The following is a 21,822-nucleotide window of genomic DNA, read 5'->3' on the forward strand; positions in this document are numbered from 1 at the left end:
CCAACTGCAGCAGCGCTTGGCAGTGGCGTGGCTTCACGCTGCTGCTGAGGCGGGGGGTTTGGCCACGTGTGCCGGAGGATGGCAGAGGATCGGAGGAACCTGCTGCAGTTCCCCTGACCCTGCGGGGTGGCACCACCCACTGTGTTGCTGCTGCTGCTGGGCCCGCTGCTGTTCTCCCATCCTCACCCCCTTCCACCATTGCTGACCCAGTGGACAGTGAAGGACAGGTAGCGGCCTGTTCCGAAGCGGCTGCTCCAGGAGTCCATGGTGACGTGGACCCTTTCACCAACCGCGTGCTCCAGCCCTCGCTCCACATTGGCCATCACAAAGCGGTGCAGTGCAGGCATGACCTTGCGGGCGAAGAAGTGTCTGCTGGGGAGCTGCCGGTCTGGGGCTGCACAAGCAAGCAGCGCACGCATGTCGCTCCCCTCCTGCACGAGCGTGTACGGCAGGAGTTAGGAGCACATGGCTCGTGCCAGCAAGCCGTTCAGCTGCCGCACGCGACGGCTGCTGGGAGACAGAGCCCTAACCACCCCCTGGAAGGACTCGCTCAAAAGGCTCTGGCGTCGCCTTTTGCTAGTACAGGAATCAGCGGAGACAGCAGAGGAGGCCACTGAGGACTGGCTGCCAGAACAGGCCTCAGTGTCGGCGGCAGGAGTTGCAGAGGGGGGAGGAGCAGTGCGTTTCCGCACTCCTGCTGGTGGCGCTGGAGGAGCAGGAGGGCGGGTGGCTGCTGTTGCTGCTGCTGCTGCTGAAGGCTGTGCAGTGGTAGTGTGGTGCCACTGCCAGCGCCAGATGCCTTCAGCCCCTTGAACTCCTCATGCTGGTGGTAATGTTTAGCAGCAAGATGGTTCAGAAGAGAGGTGGTGCTGTACTGTAAGGGGTCTGCACCTCTGCTCAGCTTCCGCTGACAGTGGTTGCAAGTGGCGTACTTGCTGTCAACTGTGGGCATGTTGAAAGATTGCCAGATTGGTGACGTGAAAGCCCCCCCTACGGACTGGAGCTGCTGCTGCCTGTCTCCCTGTGGTGGGGGGGGGGGGGGGGGCTTGGGTGCGGCTGGTGGTGGTACTGGCAGATGCTGCAGCTGCTGCTGAGCCTGAGACACCAGCAGGCTGTGGGACCTGCCTACTGCTGCCAATGCTTGCAATGATGCGCCTCCTTGCAAGGCGCATCCTCCTCCTCCTCCTCCTCAGAGCTGCTGATGATGACATCCCCAGGAGCTGGTGGCACCCAGTCTTTGTCCGTCACAGTGTCATCATCATCATCATCCTCCCCCTCCTGAAACATGTCCTGCTGGGATGATGACCCCCCAAACTCCTCTCCTGATGCATGGATGGGCTGCTTGACTGTCGCCACAGTCTTGCTGTACAATCCCTCCTCCCCCAAAGTGCCCATCAGCATCTCCTCCTCAAAATCGCCAACAACAGCAGACAATTCCCTGATAATGCATGGGGTCAAAATACTGCTGAATGACAGGTCGCCAACTTGTGATGGTGAACTGGCCTCCTCCTCCTCCCCAGGCCCTGCTGGGCGGCTGCTGCGAACAAGGGTGGTGGTGGTGGTAAAGTTGGAGGCCTCGGATGCAGAGCTGATGGCGGGCTGCTCATCCTCCGTCATCAGTTGCATCACAGTGGCAGCATCCTTTTCCTCAATGGGACGTTTTCGACCCGGCTGGAGGAAAATAGGAGCAGGTACTACACGTTGCTGCTGCTGCTGTGTCTCTGCAGCGTGAGTTGCAGATGGTCCTGCTGGGCACCCAAGGCGTCCACGGTCAGTGGCTATAGGCGGAATGTTAGCCACTGACGCAGCTGCTGCGGAACTGTGCATGGTGGCGCGGCTTGCCACAATGCTGCTCCCTCTCCTCCTGATTCCCTTGCTGCCCTTCCCCTTGCCCAAACCGCGCTGGCTGCCACTTCCAGACATCTTAGATGTTTTTGGCGTAAACAAAAAAGTTTTTTAAAAGGGCGGGTGAAAAAGTGGGGTACTTTAATGGAGTGGGTTGATGGGTGAGGTGACACTAATCACTAAGTGATTAGATCGCTAAGTGATTACTAGTACAGTACAAATACAAAATACAATAATCAGTAATCAGTGAGTGTGAACAGTGAACAGTGAGTGTGTCCCCTAGTACACTAGTACAACTAGAAAATACAATAATCAGTAGTAATCAGATTCAGTAGAAGGAAATAGAGTGTGCGTACTGTACACTACAGACAGTGCACGCTCACACACACGCAGGAGCTATGAACAGTGACAGTGAGTGTCCCTAGTACAGTACAACTACAAAATACAATAATCAGTAGTAAAGGACAAGACAGGGTAGAATACACAGCAGAAACACAGGTATAGATGAGAAATAAACAGGACAGGAGGACAGCTGCCCACACAGGCAAGGCCCTGAGGCCTAAAGCTGTAAGCTTGCCTGCAGCAGCAGCTGTCTCTATGTAACACACAAGCTACTAACTAAAATACAATCTCTATCTAGGGATCACAAGATTTTAATCTGTGTATAGGAGGTGTATGTGAGCAAAAACGCTAGGTGATTGACCACAATAGAGCACTTGCTAAGCCAAAGCACAAAGGAGCAGATCTCTCTCTGTACAAGTCTCAAGCAAGGACGGAAAAACCTAACATGGCGGCCGCTATTTATAGGGTAGGGGCTGGCCAGGGTCCCCCTCTGTGATTGGCTGCCGTCAGAGGGCCTGGGAGCCCTCTGATTGGCTCTAAGGACATCAATCTGGGCTATGACGCTATTCGAGCTCGGTATTCGAGCTCGAATACCGCTGTTTGCTCGAATAGCGCGAATAGTGAATGGGCTATTCGAGTTCACTCGAATAGCCCATTTGAATAGATGCAGCTATTCGAGCTCAAATACCGAGCTTGAATAGCTGAAAAAGAGCTCGAATATTCGAGCAACTCGAATATTCGAGCTCTGCTGAGCATCCCTGGTGCGGCATAATGCCTGTGGTAAGCCCTAAAGAGGCCTGACATAACATAACATAACATTAAGATAGTCCAAAAATAATGAGCAGACATTGGATAGATGTTGATTAATTTAAATTCAAGCAATTGCAATGTACATTCCATGGCACAGCAACCAGCTCACTCCTAGCTTTTACTAGACACTTCTGACCCTCCCTTCTAACTCTCTCTTCTAGCCAGGGCAGAAAACGTATACGATAACAAACACCGATGGTGTCAACAGCTTCCAAACAAAAGCCCAGTCTTTGCTATATATTTTCCTCTACCAGGTAAACAATCTTTAAGGGAGGGGCATCACCTAAATGTGCCCCAAGGGAAAAGCCCAAACACATAATTCAGTCCTTCAACTGCATTATTATGGGAGTGCAGGCGTATACAAGGGGTGAAAATGATCAAACTTACCCAACATACCTCAATAAATAAAGACTCAGACAACAATATGGAATAAAATAGGTTGCAGGCACTTTTATTGGTGGGTAAAATTGTTTTCTTTGTTTTATTTTTTCTTTAACCAAACAATTAACCAACTTTAACTTAAACCTTAACTTCTTTAACCACTTAAAGAGACTCTGTAACAAAATTTTCTGCCTTGTTATTTCTTCTATTCTATAAGTTCCTATACCTGTTCTGATGTGATCTGTCTTACTGCAACCTTTTCTAGTTGCACTGTCTCTGTAATACATCTGGGGCTCGATTCACAAAGCGGTGCTAACCCAGTTAGAGACCTTAGGCATGATAACCATTGCACCACGCTGGTGAAAAGCCAGTTTAGGTGTGATAAGTTTAGGCATGATAAGTTTAGGTGTGATAAGTTTAGGCATGCTAAGTTTAAATAAGTTTAGATCGCTTGCAAAGTCCCGCACGCAAAGCAGCACCATTAAACTCTATGCGAAGTGCACCCGACTTTGCTAGCGCGAAACTTTTGATCAGCTGTGCACTGCGGTGCTAACGCAGTTGGTGCTTAAACTTATCATGCCTAAACTTATCACACCTAAACTTATCATGCCTAAACTTATCACACCTAAACTTATCACACCTAAACTTATCATGCCTAAACTGAGTTTAGGCATGATAAAGGGCTTTTCACCAGGGTGCTAACTGTTAGCACCGCTTTGTGAATCAGGCCCCTTATCTTATTTCCTCTGTCTTGTCTGTCGGGCAAAGGCTGGAATGTGTGGAATGTGCAGCACTGCTTGTCTTTGGCAGAAGCTTTACACACCCCCTCCAAGCTCTGCATGAGTCACACCAGATAGCTGTTCACAGCCTATGATACTGTGGTTAGAAGCCATGTCATTTGTTTGTAAACACTGCCTAAAACTGTTAATTACAAACCAGGATTGCAGCAGGGAGTGGCAGAAACAGCACAGAGGGGCACAGGAGAAAATAAGGAATAGAATGGTATGCTTTTTATTGTAAAAATATTAGAGTACAGATTCTCTTGAAAGAGGAAGCGACACCCATGCTAACCTAAAAAACAACAACACATATTTAAGTAGATAAATACTAGTTCAACTTATATATCAGATGTATTGCACTGTCCACGTTATGATTCCTGAGAATTTTATAAAGTAAAAGCAGAAAATCCTGTTCCAGGCAGTGGCCATTTTCCCCAGCTAAAGCTGACATCATATCCTCCCAGACTCTTGTTTTCCCCCCTCCCTTCTCTTGCTCATTGTATATTCATTACCTGCCCTCCTCCCAGAGTCTTCAGACACTCCCACTGAGGTGTATACTAGGAACTGCACTGTCTTATGTCATCATTGTGCGACTCAGTACAGCTGTGTTTACATCACAAAAGCAGGGTGATTTCAGAGCACACTTCAGAGATCGGATTTCAGCTGTCCCTTCAGGAAGTGTGTGTGCTCTACTCCTGGAAACAATGCTAATGAAAGAATGGTAATCTTGATGGCATTTTGAGAACAGAACTATAGAGATGGGAAGTTCGGATCTTTTCAATGATCCGGATGATTCGAATCGGATCATTGAAGAGATCCGGATCTTTGATCCGAATCTCGGATCATTTTACTACAGGAAGCATTCGGGGGTGAAATGAACAGCAGGACAGGTCTGTAGACAGGAGAAGGGGAGGAGGGGTGGACACACAGAGAAGGGGAGAAGATGGACAGAGGGCAAGGAGTGGTCAGAGAAGGGAGGAGGGACGAGCAGAGAGCAGAAATGTTTGCACGTAATACCCACATGCTGCAATCATATGCTTTACATATATTTCACCTATATGTTCATCTGTACACTTTGAAAGAAAAGGTCGCACAGTGAAAGAAAGCATTCCCAGAAGATAAGTGCAGCTGTTTAGTGCCGAGTGCAGGAGGATTATATTGCCTTTCAATCACACTGTCTGCAAAGTTACTGAGCTGTGCTGAGCCAAAAGCTTCCAATGTGTTCACTGTGCACAACTACGAACAGACAGCCTATAATGAGCAGCACGTTATAGCCAGTATGTGTGCTCTACACATATCTGGCAGTGGCACCCATGTCCCCTCTATCTCATCTACCTGTCTCCCTGCAAGGCTGGCTCCCATCCAACAGAGCGATCCCTGCTTCCAGGACCCCGCTGCCCGCTGAGAGGGGGCGTGTCGCTCCTGGCCCCGCCCCTTTTGCGATCCGAATCGTTCATTTTGATGATTTGGATGATCGACTCATAAAATAGATTCGGATCAAAGATCCGAATCGTTCATGATCCGGACAACACTACAGAACTAAGATATCTTATTGAATCTTTGTTCACGCCACACATGGTACAAGCTCAGTGGTATTGTACATTGTTTTCGTGATTAACCCATCAAAGGGGAGACCTCCTCCTCCAGCATTACTGCGCATGTGCAAACAGTCTAACGCGGCTTAGTGTGTGAGTGAGAGTGTGAGAGAGTGTGTGTGAGTGAGAGCGAGTGAGTGAGTGTGTCAGTGCTTCTCCCTCCCCTCTGCATAGCACAGCACACACTCTTGCTTCTCCCTCCCCTCTCCATAGCACAGCACGCGCTGCTGCTTCTCCCTCCCCTCTCCATAGCACAGCACAGGCTGCTGCTTCTCCCTCCTCTCTCCATAGCATAGCACACACTCCTGCTTCTCCCTCCCCTCTCCATAGCACAGCACGCCCTGCTGTTTCTCCCTCCCCTCTCCATAGCACAGCACACGCTGCTGCTTCTCCCTCCCCTCTCCATAGCACAGCACAGGCTGCTGCTTCTCCCTCCTCTCTCCATAGCATAGCACACACTCCTGCTTCTCCCTCCCCTCTCCATAGCACAGCACACCCTGCTGTTTCTCCCTCCCCTCTCCATAGCAGAGCACACCCTGCTGCTTCTCCCTCCCCTCTCCATAGCACAGCACGAGCTGCTGCTTCTCCCTCCCCTCTCCATAGCACAGCACGCGCTGCTGCTTCTCCCTCCTCTCTCCATAGCACAGCACAGGCTGCTGCTTCTCCCTCCTCTCTCCATAGCATAGCACACACTCCTGCTTCTCCCTCCCCTCTCCATAGCACAGCACGCCCTGCTGTTTCTCCCTCCCCTCTCCATAGCACAGCACGCGCTGCTGCTTCTCCCTCCCCTCTCCATAGCACAGCACAGGCTGCTGCTTCTCCCTCCTCTCTCCATAGCATAGCACACACTCCTGCTTCTCCCTCCCCTCTCCATAGCACAGCACACCCTGCTGTTTCTCCATCCCCTCTCCATAGCACAGCACACCCTGCTGCTTCTCCCTCCCCTCTCCATAGCACAGCACGAGCTGCTGCTTCTCCCTCCCCTCTCCATAGCACAGCACGCACTCCTGCTTCTCCCTCCCCTCTCCATAGCACAGCACCCGCTGCTGCTTCTCCCTCCCCTCTCCATAGCACAGCACCCGCTGCTGCTTCTCCCTCCCCTCTCCATAGCACAGCACGCGCTGCTGCTTCTCCCTCCCCTCTCCATAGCACAGCACGTGCTGCTGCTTCTCCCTCCCCTCTCCATAGCACAGCACGCGCTGCTGCTTCTCCCTCCTCTCTCCATAGCACAGCACGCGCTCCTGCTTCTCCCTCCCCTCTCCATAGCACAGCACGCCCTGCTGCCTCTCCCTCCCCTCTCCATAGCACAGCACGCGCTCCTGCTTCTCCCTCCCCTCTCCATAGCACAGCACGCGCTGCTGCTTCTCCCTCCCCTCTCCATAGCACAGCACGCACTGCTGCTTCTCCCTCCCCTCTCCATAGCACTGCACGCACTGCTGCTTCTCCCTCCCCTCTCCATAGCACAGCACGCGCTCCTGCTTCTCCCTCCCCTCTTCATAGCACAGCACGTGCTCCTGCTTCTCCCTCCCCTCTCCGTAGCACAGCACGCGCTGCTGCTTCTCCCTCCCCTCTCCATAGCACAGCACGCGCTCCTGCTTCTCCCTCCCCTCTCCATAGCACAGCACGCGCTCCTGCTTCACCCTCCCCTCTCCGTAGCACAGCACACGCTGCTGCTTCACCCTCCCCTCTCCGTAGCACAGCACACGCTGCTGCTTCACCCTCCCCTCTCCATAGCACAGCACGCACTCCTGCTTCTCCCTCCCCTCTCCATAGCACAGCACGCGCTGCTGCTTCTCCCTCCCCTCTCCATAGCACAGCACGCACTCCTGCTTCTCCCTCCCCTCTCCATAGCACAGCACGCACTACTGCTTCTCCCTCCCCTCTCCATAGCACAGCACGCGCTGCTGCTTCTCCCTCCCCTCTCCATAGCACAGCACCCACTGCTGCTTCTCCCTCCCCTCTCCATAGCACAGCATGCACTAGGTATAGCCAGGGATAGGTGTAGCCAGTATTAGGTGGCCACAGCATAGGTAACCAGGGATAGGTGTAGCCAGTAGTAAGTGGCCACACCATAGGTAGCCAGGGATAGGTGTAGCCAGTAGTAGGTGGCCACACCATAGGTAGACAGGGATAGGTGTATCCAGTAATAGGTGGCCACAGCATAGGTAGACAGGGATAGGTGTATCCAGTAATAGGTGGCCACAGCATAGGTAGACAGGGATAGGTGTAGCCCAGTGGTGCCCACACTTTTTTGGCTATTGAGCTACTTTAAAATTTGCAGAGTCCAGGAGATCTACCAACATTTAGGTAGCAGGTATACGTGTCTTCAGTATAGGTAGATAGGTATAGGGGCCTTCAGTATAGTTAGCCAGGTATAGTGTAGTTAGGTGCAGGAACCTTCAGTATAGTTAGCCAGGTATAGTGTAGTTAGGTGTGGATGCCTTCAGTATAGTTAGCCAGGTATGGTGTAGATAGGTGTAGGTGGCTTCAGTACAGTTAGCCAGGTATAGTGTAGTTAGGTGCAGGGACCTTCAGTATAGTTAGCCAGGTATAGTGTAGTTAGGTGCAGGGACCTTCAGTATAGTTAGCCAGGTATAGTGTAGTTAGGTGCAGGAACCTTCAGTATCGTTAGCTAGGTATAGTGTAGTTAGGTGCAGGAACCTTCAGTATAGTTAGCCAGGTATAGTGTAGTTAAGTGCAGGGACCTTCAGTATAGTTAGCCAGGTATAGTGTAGTTAGGTGCAGGAACCTTCAGTATAGTTAGCCAGGTATAGTGTAGTTAGGTGCAGGGACCTTCAGTATAGTTAGCCAGGTATAGTGTAGTTAGGTGCAGGGTGCCTTCAGTATAGTTAGCCAGGTATAGTGTAGTTAGGTGCAGGAACCTTCAGTATAGTTAGCCAGGTATAGTGTAGTTAGGTGCAGGAACCTTCAGTATAGTTAGCCAGGTATAGTGTAGTTAGGTGCAGGAACCTTCAGTATAGTTAGCCAGGTATAGTGTAGTTAGGTGCAGGGACCGTCAGTTAGTTAGCCAGGTATAGTGTAGTTAGGTGTGGTGCCTTCAGTATAGTTAGCCAGGTATAGTGTAGGTCGATTCTGACAGCTGACAGCCGCAAAATGTTACATGAGCGATCTACCAAATAGGCGGCCGCGATCTACCGGTAGATCGCGATCAACCTATTGGGCACCCCAGGTGTAGCCAGTAGGAGGCCGCAGCAAAGGTAGCCAGTAGTAGGTGGCTGCAGCATAGGTAGCCAGGGATAGGTGTAGCCAGTAGTAGGTGGCCACAGCATAGGTAGACAGGGATAGGTGTAGCCAGTAGGAGGCCGCAGCATAGGTAGCCAGTATTAGGTGGCTGCAGCATAGGTAGCCAGGAATAGGTGTAGCCAGTAGTAGGTGGCCACAGCATACGTAGCCAGGGATAGGTGTAGCCAGTAGTAGGCCGCAGCATAGGTAGCCAGGGATAGGTGTAGCCAGTAGTAGGTGGCCACAGCATAGGTAGCCAGGGATAGGTGTAGCCAGTAGTAGGTGGCCACAGCATAGGTAGACAGGGATAGATGTAGCCAGTAGGAGGCCGCAGCATAGGTAGCCAGTATTAGGTGGCTGCAGCATAGGTAGCCAGGAATAGGTGTAGCCAGTAGTAGGAGGCCGCAGCATAGGTCGCCAGTATTAGATGGCCGCAGCATAGGTAGCCAGGGATACCCAACCCTACCTCTGGCTGCACATCATTACCTACATTTGCTGTATAACAAGCATTGAACAGTTGTTGCATGAAACCAAAGGTATATGCTTTCAAAGTCAGTGTCCAATTTTACAAAGTTAATTATTGTTCATTGAGGACATAGTTTTCCTGTTTTTACAGGTTGTGTAAGAAATAAAATTTATTAAAAAATATTTCAGCACAAAACTTTTTACATTAAGTACAAAGTAAGAAAAAAATTTTTACAAAACATTTACATTTTCACGGGAACAAGGAGACATTCAACTACATCATGAGGATTTTGCGCAAGAGTTTGTATCCACAAAATCTACCATGAAGCAAGAAGTCACTTTTTATTCTCATCAAGCAGACTTCCATCTGGGCCGTGGCTATATCGGCTCCTCTGCCTGCAGGCGGTGGCGGCGGGCATGTGTCCCGTCCTCTTCCTCCAGCAGCAATGGGGCTCCTCTTCTTCTCCCCTGGTGGCTGCACAGGCTCCGGGCAGCAGCGGTGATGCAGGCTCCTATGTGCCCAGTATATGTAGTCAGGGGGTATATGTGCCCAGTATATGTAGTCAGGGGGTATATGTGCCCAGTATATGTAGTCAGGGGGTATATGTGCTCAGTATATGTAGTCAGGGGGTATATGTGCCCAGTATATATAGCCAGGGGGTATATGTGCCCAGTATATATAGCCAGGGGGTATATGTGCCCAGTATATATAGCCAGGGGTATATGTGCTCAGTATATATAGTTAGGGGTATAAGTGCTCAGTATATATAGTCAGGGGTATATGTGCTCAGTATATATAGTCAGGGGGTATATGTGCCCCAGTATATATATAGCCAGGGGTATATGTGCCCAGTATATGTAGTCAGGGGGTATATGTGCCCATTATATGTAGTCAGGGGGTATATGTGCCCATTATATGTAGTCAGGGGGTATATGTGCCCATTATATGTAGTCAGGGGGTATATGTGCCCTTTATATGTAGTCAGGGGGTATTTGTGCCCATTATATGTAGTCAGGGGGTATTTGTGCCCATTATATGTAGTCAGGGGTATTTGTGCCCATTATATGTAGTCAGGGGGTATTTGTGCCCATTATATGTAGTCAGGTGGTATATGTGCCCAGTATATGTAGGATTCCCCAGTATAAGTATAGGCAGGTATGATTCACCAGTATAAGTATAGGCAGGTAGGTTCCCCTAGTAATAGTGTAGCTAGGTAGGATTCCTCAGTAAAAGTGTGGGTGTGTAAGTTTGAGAAAGTGTGAGAGAGAGTGTGAGTGAGTTTGAGTGAGTGTAAGAGTGAGTTTGAGTGTGTGATTTTGTGAGAGGGAGTGAGAGAGTGTGAGTTTGGGAAAGTGTGAGAGAGAGTAAGTGTGAGTGAGTGTGAGAGTGAGAGTGTGAGTGAGTTTGTGAGTGAAAGTAAGTGAGAGTGTGTGTTTGTGAGTGTAAGTGAGAGAGTGAGGGAGTGAGAGAGTGAGGGAGTGAGAGTGTGAGGGAGTCAGAGTGAGTGTAAGTGAGAGAGTGAGGGAGTGAGAGAGTGAGGGAGTCAGAGTGTGGGGGAGTCAGAGTGAGTGTGAGGGAGTCAGAGTGAGTGTGAGGGAGTCAGAGTGAGTGTGAGGGAGTGTGAGAGAGTGAGTAAGTGAGGGTGTGAGTAAGTGTGAGGGTGTGAGTGAGTTTGAGAGAGTGTGAGTGTAAGTGTGTGAGTGAGTTTGAGAGAGAGTGAGGGAGTGTGAGGTAGTGAGAGTCAGGAGTGTGAGAGTTTGTGTGAGTGAGAGGGAGTGAGAGTCAGAGTGTGAGAGAGTGAGTGAATGTGAGAGTGTGAGGATGTTAGAATGAGAGGGTGTGAGGGAGTGTGAGAGTAAGTGTGAGTGAGTTTGAGTATGAGTGAGTGTGAGAGTGAGTGAGTGTGAGAGAGTGAGTGAGTGTGAGAGAGTGAGTGAGTGTGAGAGAGAGTGAGTGTGAGAGAGTGAGTGTGCGTGAGAGTGTGAGAGAGTGAGTGTGCGTGAGCGTGTGAGAGAGAGTGTGTGTGTGTGTGAGAGAGTGAGTGAGTGTGAGAGAGCGTGTGAGAGAGAGCGTGTGAGAGAGAGCGTGTGAGAGAGAGCGCGTGAGAGAGAGCGCGTGAGAGAGAGCGCTTGAGAGAGAAGTGAGAGAGTGCATGAGAGAGTGCGTGTGAGAGAGCATGTGAGAGAGAGTGAGTGTGAGGGTGTGTGAGAATGTGAGGGTGTGTGAGACAGTGAGAGTGACCCTTACATTACAGCTCCTCTTCTCCCCTCAGGCTTCCCTCCGGTGACTCCTCTGCTCCCCGCAGTGAGAGTGAAAGTAAATGTGAGCGAGTTTCAGAGTGAGTGAGTGAGTGTGCGACAGTGCAAAGAAGAGAGTGAGGGAGAGAGTATGAGGGAGGGAGAGTCACAGTGTGAGATTGTGTGTGAGGGAGAGAGAGTGTGAGGGAGAGAGAGTGTGAGGGAGAGAGAGTGTGAGAATGTGAGGGAGAGAGTGTGAGAATGTGAGGGAGAGAGTGAGTGTGAGGGTGTGGGAGAGTGTGAGTGACCCTTAACTTACAGCTCCTCTTCTCCCCGCAGGCTTCCCTCCGGCGGCTCCTCTTCTCCCCTCAGGCTTCCCTCCGGTGACTCCTCTGCTCCCCGCAGTGAGAGTAAAAGTAAATTGTGATCAAGTTTCAGAGTGAGTGAGTGTGCGACAGTGCGAGTAAGAGAGTGTGAGGGAGAGAGTATGAGGGAGGGTCAGAGTGTGAGATTGAGTGTGTGAGAGTGAGAGTGTGTGTGTGTGAGGGAGTGAGAGTCAGAGTGTGAGAGTAAGAGATTGAGTGCAAGAGTGAGAGTGTGTGTTAGCCTTACAGCTCCGGCGGCTCCTCTTCTCCCCGCAGGCTTCCCTCAGGCGGCTCCTCTTCTACCCACAGGCTTCCCTCCGGCGGCTCCTCTTCTCCCCGCAGGCTTCAGGCTTCCCTCTGGCGGCTCCTATGCTCCCCGCAGGCTTCCCTCCGGCGGCTCCTATGCTCCCCGCAGGCTTCCCTCTGGCAGCTCCTATGCTCCCCGCAGGCTTCCCTCCGGCGGCTCCTCTTCTCTCTGCAGTGAGTGTGAGTGAAAGTAAGTGAGAGTGAGTTTGTGTGTGAGAGTGAGTGTGTGAGAGAGAGAATGTGAGAGAGTGTGAGGGAGTGAGAGTCAGCGTGTGAGAGTGAGTAAGTGTGAGAGAGTGTGAGGATGTGTGAGAGTGTGTGAGTGAGTGAATGTGAGGGAGTGAGAGTCAGAGTGTAAGTGTGGGAGAGAGTGTGAGGATGTGTGCGAGGATGTGTGAGAGTGTGTGAGAGTGTGTGAGGGAGTGAGAGTCAGAGTGTGAGAGTGAGTGAGTATGCGTGAGATAGTGAGAGTGAGGGAGTGAGAGTCAGAGTGTAAGTGTGGGAGAGAGAGTGCGAGGATGTGAGAGTGAGTATGCATGAGATAGTGAGAGTGAGTGAGTCAGAGTGTGAGTGTAAGTGTGAGAGAGTGTGAGGGAGGGAGAGTCACAGTGTGGCCTCCCCCCCTCAAGGATAAGTGTAGCCAGTGGTCCATTTCCCCCCCCCCTGGATAAGTGTAGCCAGTGGTTCCCCACCCCCCTGGATAAGTGTAGCCAGTGGTTCCCCACCCCCCTGGGATTAGTGTAGCCAGTGCCCCCCCCCCAGGATAAGTGTGCCAAGTGTGTCCCCCCCCCCCCCGGATAAGTGTAGACAGTGCCCCCCCCGAGAAATGTGCCAAGTGTGTAGCCAGTGGTCCCCCCCTCCCCCAGGATAAGTGTAGCCAGCGGTCCCCCCCCCCATAAGTGTAGCCAGTGCCCCCCCCCAGGATATGTGTGCCAAGCGTGTAGCCAGTGGTCCCCCCCCAGGATAAGTGTGTAGCCAGTGGTTCCCCCCCCAGGATAAGTGTGTAGCCAGTGGTTCCCCCCCCCAGGATAAGTGTAGCCAGTGTCCGCCCCCCCCCCCAGGATAAGTGTAGCCAGTGTCGTCCCCCCCCCCAGGATAAGTGTAGCCAGTGTCCGTCCCCCCCAGGATAAGTGTAGCCAGTGTCCCCCCCCCAGGATAAGTGTAGCCAGTGTCCCCCCCCAGGATAGGTGTAGCCAGTGTCCCCCCCCCCCCAGGATAAGTGTAGCCAGCGGTCCCCCCCCCATAAGTGTAGCCAGCGGTCCCCCCCCTCATAAGTGTAGCCAGCGCCCCCCCCCCCAGGATATGTGTGCCAAGCGTGTAGCCAGTGGTCCCCCCCCAGGATAAGTGTGTAGCCAGTGGTCCCCCCCCCCCCAGGATACGTGTGTAGCCAGTGGTTCCCCCCCCCAGGATAAGTGTAGCCAGTGCCCCCCCCCAGGATAAGTGTAGCCAGTGTCCCCCCCCCCAGGATAAGTGTAGCCAGTGTCCCCCCCCAGGATAAGTGTAGCCAGTGCCCCCCAGGATAAGTGTAGCCAGTGTCCCCCCCCCCAGGATAAGTGTGTAGCCAGTGGTCCCCCCAGGATAAGTGTGTAGCCAGTGCCCCCCCCCCAGGATAAGTGTGTAGCCAGTGCCCCCCCCAGGATAAGTGTAGCCAGTGCCCCCCCCCAGGATAAGTGTGTAGCCAGTGCCCCCCCCCCCCCCAGGATAATTGTGTAGCCAGTGCCCCCCCACGATAAGTGTGTAGCCAGTGGTTCACCCCCCACCCCCAAGGTTAAGTGTAGCCAGTGTCATCTCCCCCCCCCCCGCACGATAGGTGTGTAGCCAGTGGTCCCCCCCCCCCCATTATGCTGCCGCAGCTCCAGCAGGAGTAGGGAGAGTGCAGAGAGGAGAGGCAGGGGGACATCGGGGGCTCCGCAAGATAGTACATTTACCTCTCGGCGATATGGCCTCCGGGTGGCAGCGTACAGGTGTCCTCTTCGGTGGGCTTCCTCCTGTCCTTCTTTCCCTTCAGGCAGCGGCGGTGATGGAGGCTCCGGGCGGAAGCGGCGGTGATGGGCAGCAGCGGCGGTGATGGGCGGCAGCGGCGGTGATGGGTGGCAGCGACGGTGATGGAGGTGATGGGTGGCAGCGGCGGTGATGGAGGCTCCGGGCGGCAGTGGCGGAGGCTTCGGGCGGCAGCGGCGGAGGCTCAAGGCGGAAGCGGCGGTGATGGAGGCTCCGGGCAGCAGCGGCGGAGGCTTCGGGCGGCAGCGGCGGAGGCTCAAGGCGGAAGCGGCGGTGATGGGCAGCAGCGGCGGTGATGGAGGCTCCAGACGGCAGCGGCTCCGGGCGGGAGCGGCGGTGATGGGGGCTCCAGGCGGCAGCGGCGGAGGCTCCGGGCGGGAGCGGCGGTGATGGGGCTCCAGGCGAACTGGTCAGTTCGCACTCGCACTCTCGCAGGCATCAGCGGCTCTCTGAAAAGCTCCTCTTCCCACAACAGCGGTGGCTGACACCTGTGGCGTCTAGTATAGACGTCACATGGGGTGTCAGCCAACCAGGGAAGAGGGGAGATGTGGGTGGGAAGCAGGGGAGGGGTGGGTGGTTTAGAAGGAGGGGAAATGGCTGAATAAATTATAGATGGGCGAGCCCCAGGCATTCCAGTCCCCGGCGACGGCGAAAAATAGGTCCAGTGCAGCGTTATGCTGCAACATAACTGCACACATATTTATAAAAATTTTGAATGCAGGATTAGCATCTTTATCACTTAATACACTCAGAACAGTTGCTGTTGAAATTTGATTTTTATGGTGACAATACCGCTTTAAGGACATGCTGACTTATAAAAACGTCCTGCTAAAGCCTCTTAATGGCTCCAGGATATTTTTTAAGTCAGACAGTGCTGCTGCCAATGTGCGCGTGGACATGCGCATGTGCACATGCGTGCTCCCGCGCGTGCACGTGCATTCCCGTGCATGTGAAAATGGTGGAAAAAATACCACCTAAGAAAAAATACACCTTAATTTCCAAATCATATATTGTCACCATACTTTGTATTAGGGGCAGAATTAAAATCTTGTGATAACCAGGACAAATAGGCAGATAAAATGTGTGGGTTTTATGTACCGTTGCAGTGTTTATATTAAAACCACAGGGGATGAAATTGGAGAAATAGTGTATTTTTTCATTTTTTCCTTGTATTTCTGTAACGATTGGTGTCAGCACACACAGATCTCTGATTATTGGTGATCTGCAGTATCACCAATAATACAGATGCTATACCTGATTATGTGGTGATCTGCAAAATCACCAATAATACTAGTATAGCCTGACACTGAACAAGCAATGGGAGATAGCGTTTGGTGTAACAGTAATAAGGATGAGAGAGTTCACCCGAGGAGCGGGTGACCCCGAGTGTGCTGCAGCCAGTGCTCACCTTATAGACGGATGAGACAGACCGTGCTGCAGCCAAGGGGTATATATGTACCACAACAACGAGAAGGAATACAATAGTGCGGTACGACTGATCACCTGTGGAGCAAGTGATTCAGACTGTACTGCAATCGGGTAGTGTTTGGTGCACAGTACAAGGAAGGATAATCCCAGTAATGCTGGACTAAGGATCCCCTGAGGAACAGGTGGAACAGACTGTATTGCAGCCTAGAAGTAGTTGATACAGACAGTACTGCAGCCTAGGAGCAAGTGATACAGACAGTACTGCAGCCTAGGAGCAAGTGACACAGACAGTACTGTACTGCAGCCTAGGAGCAAGTGGCACAGACAGTACTTCAGCCTAGGAGCAAGTGACACAGACAGTACTGCAGCCTAGGAGTTAGTGACACAGACAGTACTGCAGCCTAGGCACAAGTGATACAGACAGTACTGCAGCCTGTGGACACCAGAGGAGCGGGTATCACAGACTAAGCAGCAGTATTCTACACCTGAGAGGTTGGTGTAAAAAACTAGATTCCCTCACCAGTGGCAGAGCCCACTGATGCGGGTAGCCAGGTCAGACAGGCAGAGTTAGCAACGAGCGGACAGATACAGTACAGAAGCGGAAGACTGATTCAACGTCAGGGACAGGCAGGGTCGGCAACGTGAACCAGATAGGCTGAGGTACAGAATCGACAAACGGAAGAATAGTCAGAGCAAGCAAAAGGTCATAACAAATACACAATGCACTAGTACTTTAAAGCTGTCAACAGAATCTAGCTAAGTGTGGATCCCCGGCTCTGGCCGGTTCTAGCACACTTTGGGATCTGACTGGGGTCTGAGCGCTAACACAATATAGCTTTCGCAACAGCAGATGCGGAGCTACAGACAGACCTGCTCTATATATACTCAACATACTCCACAGCTCCGCCCCAGTCACTCAGCCAATCCGGATGCTAGCTGGAGTCAGCTTACCGCGTGATCAGCTGACTCCCCTTTTAGCTGCATAAAGGTCCTGTCGCTCTGCCCGCACGCCCGTAGATCTTAGCCTGTGAGCAATGGAAGGCATAACCTGAGCATGTAACCGCGCGGCAGAGGCCGCAGGCTGACACGCAGAGATAGCCGCCATGCCGCTTGACTCAGCGGCGGCATCTCCGATATTCCTTACAATTTCCCTTTAACATGCATAGAAAATAGAAGTAATTACTGAAAACAAATATCAACCCCAAAAAGCCCAATTGGTGGTGAAAAAAAACAAGATATAGATCATTTCATTGTGATTAGTAGTGATTAAACTATTGGCATATGAAAGGGATGAGCACGGGAAGGTGAAAATCGCTCTTGGGGTGAAGTGGTTAAATATCCATAAAACTGTGCAGATTATTTTTAATGAATGTGCCACAATGACAGAAAAAAAAAGATACAAAAACAATAGGCAGAACCAACTCAGATACCCAGATTCACAGACATGCATGTACAAATATCTATATACTATATATAGATAGATAGATAGATAGATAGATAGATAGATAGATAGATAGATAGATAGATAGATAGATAGATAGATAGACAGTGGGATGCGAAAATCGTCATGATTTTTCTGTATAAATCTCTGTGTAATGCTGGAGGGGGGGGGGGGGGGGTCATACTTTCGAACCACCATGCGCAACAAGGCTAAGAGCTGCATAATGGAAGAGGTTGCACAGGCTGCCCAGAGCAACTGCAGCTCTGGGCTTCCGATATCGCTACAAATAAAACACAATAGCAGCGCAGTGCGATGTTGCGCTGCCTTAGTTCGCACTGTGCTGCCTTAGCGATAGCAAGAATTCAGACAGGTACAAGACAGGACTATAGATTGGAGCATAACTAGTAGCAACCGCAGCTCACAGTCACGTCCACAGAAGCAGAGCAAGCAGGCTAACAACAGTCACCAGCAAGCATCCATCCAGGCAAGGCTACAGGATAGAACGTAACTAATAGCAACTGCAGCCTATAGTTACTTTCCCAGAAACTAGAGTAGCAGGAATACTACCAGTCACCAACGTGGTGATGGCAGAATCCAAGCTATCTGGATAATAGACTTCACTGATCCACCGCGGATGCAGCGAACGTCCAGCAAGCATGGAACTGGGCAATACATAATAATAAGAAAAATAACAAATGGCTTAACTAACGGATAAATATATATTAGCAAGTCTGCATATATATTTATCAAGAACTAGCTAAAGCACAAATAATAAGGTCGCATAGAACTACAATAACAGAACTATACAGAGTAACAAGGTGCCCAGTAGATCCGCGTACTGACCACTATGACGGGCGGGGTATGAAATGGGAGGCAGACTTTTATACTGGCATCAGCCAATGGATGCAGGTATGCAAATCTCCACACAGCTGAATGGTAATCACTCAATCCGGAGCTGGCTTGATTACCATTTGCTAGTTGGCTGTGAATGCAAAGGACTCCCTTAAGAAATACATGCAGTATTATGTAATAACATGCATGCAGGAAATTCAGGGCTATCTGGCCGCAGCTCAACTGCAACAAGCAATTGGTGGAATGACAGCATCCTGAGCTGCTCAGAACTGCAGAGTGATTGCAAATGACAATGAGACCCATTGCAAATGCACAACCGAATGCAAGCAGATAAGCCAGAACTGTGCGTTTGCAGCTCCACTGCAACGGACAGAATACGCTACAGGAGGGATCCTTACACGTTGGTTGTAACAATAAAAAAAGTCAGTTAAATATATCATATGGGAGACACACAGTGATATTTGAGAATTGAAATGAAGTTTATTGGATTTACAGAAAGTGTGCAATAATTGTTTAAACAAAATTAGGCAGGTGCATACATTTAGGCACCACAAAAAAGAAATGAAATCAATATTTAGTAGATCCTCCTTTTGCAGAAATTACAGCCTCTAAACGCTTCCTGTAGGTTCCAATGAGAGTCTGGATTCTGGTTGAAGATATTTTGGACCACTCCTCTTTACAAAACATCTCTAGTTCATTCAGGTTTGATGGCTTCCGAGCATGGAGATCTCTCTTCAACTCACACCACAGATTTTCAATTACATTCAGGTCTGGGGACTGAGATGGCCATTCCAGAACATTGTACTTGTTCCTCTGCATGAATGCCTTAGTGAATTTTGAGCAGTATTTAGAGTCGTTGTCTTGTTGAAAGATCCAACCCTGGTGCAGCTTCAGCTTTGTCACTGATTCCTGGATATTGGTCTCCAGAATCTGCTGATACTGAGTGGAATCCATGCGTCCCGCAACTTTGACAAGATTCCCAGTCCCTGCACAGGCCACACAGCCCCACCGCATGATGGAGCCACCACCATATTTTATTGTAGATGGCAGGTGTGTTTCTTGGAATGCTGTGTTCTTTTTCCACCATACATATTCCCCTTGTTATGCCCAAATAATTGAATTTTAGTTTCATCAGATCATAGTACAAATAGTGGTATAGGGGCTCCTCCAAAGATTGTTTTAGCCCCTATTACAGCGAAATAGTGAATCGCTATACACCCTGGGGGGTATCACCTCCCTGTAATACAGTAGACAGAATTGTGTACAGTGCTCACACCCTCATTTAGCAAAAACAGCTCAACTAAACAGTCAGAATGTAGGCTTTTGTTTTAAAGCAGTAAGTCCACTACAAACGGTTTGAAGTCTCTGTGACACTCTATTTGAACCAGTCCACAGCATATAAACGTAATAGCTCCTAGGCAATAGTAGTAAATTATACTCTCACCGATGCTGAGTGGCCGATAGGGTTAAATATCAGCAAAAGCGAGTTCAACTGCACAGAGCAGGGACAAGGTCCACCAGCACCCAAGGCTGAGACACCAAAGTGCGCCCCTCCATCCCTCCCACCCCAGCCATCACACCCTGATTGCTATTAGACTAAGAGGTGCCACAGGGCCCACAACCTCCCCAACACCTTAATATCTAGTTATCTGGCTTGCAGTCACTGCTATGTATCCCCTTTTCTTATTTCTTTCTGCTTCAAACACAATTAGGAATGACAGCTGAATGAATTCTGCGCCCCCTCCTACACTGCGCCCTGAGGCTGGAGCCTCTCCAGCCTATGCCTCGGCCCGGCCCTGCAACTGCATGTAGTTTATCCCAAGCTTGTGCTTCTACCTGTATGCAGCTCAAACACAAATGACAGGAGGGCACATAGCGTAATCTGGTATAAACAACTTAAAGAGGAACTCCAGTGAAAATAATGTAATAAAAAGGTGCTTCATTTTTACAATAATTATGTATAAATGATTTAGTCAGTGTTTGCCCATTGTAAAATATTTTAAATCCCTGATTTATAATCTGACATTACATGGTGACATTTTTAGGCAGGGGTCACACTTACTGGCTTTCATACGCGTTTTCTGCACAGAAAAACTGACTTCAACTGAGAACTCATGTTAATCAATAAGCAAGGTCACACTTAAATGCAGATTTCGCATGCAGAAAAAAAACTGACATCTTGCGCAATTTGTCAGTTTTCTCTATAAATTACATTAGGTGCTGTAAGGCAGGGGTCACATTTGTCTTTCAGTTTTCTGCAAAGTGTAGAAACTGAAAGACAAGTATGACCCCTGCCTCACTGTTGGCAGGTGATGTAGCTGCTGCTTGCTGTTTTGGCGGTTGGAAACAACTGTAAACAGGAATAGATTTCTCATGTAAAAGGGGGTATCAGCTACTGATTGGGATAAAGTTCAATTCTTGGTCAGAGTTTCTCTTTAAGTTGTTTCCTCCACCAACTGTATTAACCACTGTGATCCCCCTTAACACACAGTGTCAGTACACCCACATGTACTACTGATATAGATTGCGCTCACCAGATAGCCGGGCTGACTCAGTACAGACCAGCTAGACTCGTCTGTCATGGTATACACTCCTCTCTCCTTCATAGGCAACTGCACCTTTAAAGACTTGAAAACATAGCTTCCATAGCATAACTCCGTTTTATTTAGTATAAAAGTATCATAGATTTACACTCAAGGTCGCCCAAACTTTCGCATCTCACTGTGTGTGTGTATATATATATATATATATATATATATATATATATATATATATATATATATATATATATATACACAGTACAGACCAAAAGTGGACACACCTTCTCATTCAAAGAGTTTTCTAGTTTTCTTTATTCTCATGAGTATGAGCATTGTAATTGTAGATTCACACTGAAGGCATCCGAACTATGAATTATCACACGTGGAAGTATAGTACATAACCAATAAGTGTGAAACAGCTGAAAATATGTCATATTCTAGGTTCTTCAAAGTAGCCACCTTTTGCTTTGATTACTGCTTTGCACACTTTTGGCATTCTCTTGATGAGCTTCAAGAGGTAGTCACCTGAAATGGTCTTCCAACTGTCTTGAAGGAGTTCCCAGTGATGCTTAGCACTTGTTGGCCCTTTTGCCTTCACACTGTGGTCCAGCTCACCCCAAACCATCTCGATTGGGTTCAGGTCTGGTGACTGTGGAGGCCAGGTCATCTGGCGCAGCACCCCATCACTCTCCTTCCTGGTCAAATAGCCCTTACACAGCCTGGAGGTGTGTTTGGGGTCATTGTCCTGTTGAAAAATAAATGATGATCCAACTAAACGCAGACCGGATGGAATAGAATGCCGCTGCAAGATGCCGTGGTAGCCATGCTGGTTCAGTATGCCTTCAATTTGGAATAAATCCCCAACCATGTCACCAGCAAAGCACCCCCACACCATCACACCTCCTCCACCATGCTTCACAGTGGGAACCAGGCATGTAGAGTCAATCCATTCACCTTTTCTGCATCGCACAAACACTATACCATAATTTTAGGATGCTTTAGAACAGCTTGGACTATTTGGAATGGTATAGAACATTGGATTTTCCTGCAGACTGTGACGGGATCATGGGCGTCCACACGTTAGCTCGACCAACCCCCCCCCCCGGCCGTCCACTACTAACATTTATTAAAGTTCCTGTTTATTTAACTGGGGGTCATTGTCATTACCTGAATTGAGGGGCACCTGCCATT

At 49.9% G+C, this 21,822-nt stretch overlaps 1 protein-coding gene across 2 annotated transcripts in view; it reads left to right on the forward strand.

Annotated features, from left to right (window-relative positions):
- The window catches only part of LOC137536050 (peroxisomal N(1)-acetyl-spermine/spermidine oxidase-like), a 168,862-nt gene that overhangs the window by 127,140 nt on the left and 19,900 nt on the right, over positions 1 to 21,822 (forward strand). Inside the window, exon 8 of one of the 2 annotated variants that reach the window (XM_068258023.1) lies at positions 18,717 to 18,735. The exons of the other annotated variant lie outside the window; for it this stretch is intronic. The gene's annotated coding sequence lies outside the window, so the exon portion shown is untranslated. Of the gene's footprint in view, positions 1 to 18,716; positions 18,736 to 21,822 lie in introns of those variants that run through there. 2 annotated transcript variants of the gene reach the window in all.

This window comes from Hyperolius riggenbachi, chromosome 10 (assembly GCF_040937935.1).
Source record: "Hyperolius riggenbachi isolate aHypRig1 chromosome 10, aHypRig1.pri, whole genome shotgun sequence".
NCBI classification, from domain to species: domain Eukaryota; kingdom Metazoa; phylum Chordata; class Amphibia; order Anura; family Hyperoliidae; genus Hyperolius; species Hyperolius riggenbachi.